The following is a 2,204-nucleotide window of genomic DNA, read 5'->3' as shown; positions in this document are numbered from 1 at the left end:
GGCGGAAGGTGCACGTGCCCGTCGACCTGGGACCGGACCGCAGCGACGCACGGATGCACGCCAAGACCGTAGGATCCTACGCAGTGCCGTAGGGGACCGCAACGCCACTTCCCAGCAAATTAGGGACACTGTTGCTCCTGGGGTATCGACGAGGACCATTCGCAACCGTCTCCATGAAGCTGGGCTACGGTCCCGCACACCGTTAGGCCGTCTTCCGCTCACGCCCCAACATCGTGCAGCCCGCCTCCAGTGGTGTCGCGACAGGCGTGAATGGAGGGACGAATGGAGACGTGTCGTCTTCAGCGATGAGAGTCGCTTCTGCCTTGGTGCCAATGATGGTCGTATGCGTGTTTGGCGCCGTGCAGGTGAGCGCCACAATCAGGACTGCATACGACCGAGGCACACAGGGCCAACACCCGGCATCATGGTGTGGGGAGCGATCTCCTACACTGGCCGTACACCACTGGTGATCGTCGAGGGGACACTGAATAGTGCACGGTACATCCAAACCGTCATCGAACCCATCGTTCTACCATTCCTAGACCGGCAAGGGAACTTTCTGTTCCAACAGGACAATGCACGTCCGCATGTATCCCGTGCCACCCAACGTGTTCTAGAAGGTGTAAGTCAACTACCCTGGCCAGCAAGATCTCCGGATCTGTCCCCCATTGAGCATGTTTGGGACTGGATGAAGCGTCGTCTCACGCGGTCTGCACGTCCAGCACGAACGCTGGTCCAACTGAGGCGCCAGGTGGAAATGGCATGGCAAGCCGTTCCACAGGACTACATCCAGCATCTCTACGATCGTCTCCATGGGATAATAGCAGCCTGCATTGCTGCGAAAGGTGGATATACACTGTACTAGTGCCGACATTGTACATGCTCTGTGGCCTGTGTCTATGTGCCTGTGGTTCTGTCAGTGTGATCATGTGATGTATCTGACCCCAGGAATGTGTCAATAAAGTTTCCCCTTCCTGGGACAATGAATTCACGGTGTTCTTATTTCAATTTCCAGGAGTGTATTTACATCACTTACACACACGTAGGAAGTTGCAGAGAGATATGTTACGCACGGAAATAGATTTGTTTCCTTATCTCATCCCCTCGACTAGCAATGGCGGTTATCGTTGAAACAAAATGTTTCCGGATACATCGGTTTCCTTTTTCAACACCGGTCTAATCTGACTGTTAAAGCCGCTCGAAATGACCAGTTTCTGAAATCACCGATTTCGGTTTTTAAATCCTATTGTTTCCATTTACGGCAACGGCCTTGCCGCAGTGGATACACCGGTTCCCGTGAGATCACCGAAGTTAAGCGCTGTCGGGCGTGGCTGCCACTTGGATGGGTGACCATCCGGGCCGCCACGAGCTGTTGCCAGTTTTCGGGATGCACTCAGCCTCGTGATGCCAACTGTGGAGCTACTCGACCGAATAGTAGCGGCTCCGGTCAAAGAAAACCATCATAACGACCGGGAGAGCGATGAGCTGACCACACGCCCCTCCTAACCGCATCCTCCACTGAGGATGACACGGCGCTCGGATGGACCCGATGGGCCACTTGTGGCCTGAAGACTGCGTGCTATTATTGTTTCCTATTATGAAAGCAGAATTCGAACTAAGATGAAAAAATAGTGACAGTTTCAAGGTACATAGAGTCAAATTATTAAATTAAATAGGCATCGTGCGCAGAATTTCTCGCATAGTGGTAAGTGGTTGAATACTACAACAAATCACCAGTATTCTCCCATTGATTCTGATTTTTTGAAGCTCTGTTCAAAAATCATGTAATAGGGGATCATACCACTATCTGTGCCAGAGCTAAAGAGCGACAGCTGAGAGATTGAGGACCTCTATTTTTCGTGTCAATTTGTCGGTTTTCGAGGGCTAAAAGCAGATAAAGGCATATTATGTACAAGCTGGCATCGGATCAGTTACTTTCTAATATTATCATAAACTACACTCCTGGAAATGGAAAAAAGTACACATTGACACCGGTGTGTCAGACCCACCATACTTGCTCCGGACACTGCGAGAGGGCTGTACAAGCAATGATCACACGCACGGCACAGCGGACACAACAGGAACCGCGGTGTTGGCCGTCGAATGGCGCTAGCTGCGCAGCATTTGTGCACCGCCGCCGTCAGTGTCAGCCAGTTTGCCGTGGCATACGGAGCTCCATCGCAGTCTTTAACACTGGTAGCATG

The 2,204-nt window shown here is 51.8% G+C and overlaps 1 pseudogene; it reads left to right on the top strand.

Moving 5' to 3' along the window:
* Positions 1–1,260: 1,260 nt before the first annotated feature.
* On the top strand, positions 1,261–1,378 carry LOC126103404 (5S ribosomal RNA; annotated as a pseudogene).
* The last annotated feature ends 826 nt before the right edge of the window (positions 1,379–2,204 follow it).

Source organism: Schistocerca cancellata, chromosome 1, assembly GCF_023864275.1.
Source record: "Schistocerca cancellata isolate TAMUIC-IGC-003103 chromosome 1, iqSchCanc2.1, whole genome shotgun sequence".
Lineage (NCBI taxonomy): Eukaryota > Metazoa > Arthropoda > Insecta > Orthoptera > Acrididae > Schistocerca > Schistocerca cancellata.
Note: the sequence above shows the minus strand (reverse complement) of the source record. Positions and strands in the feature narration are given on the sequence as shown.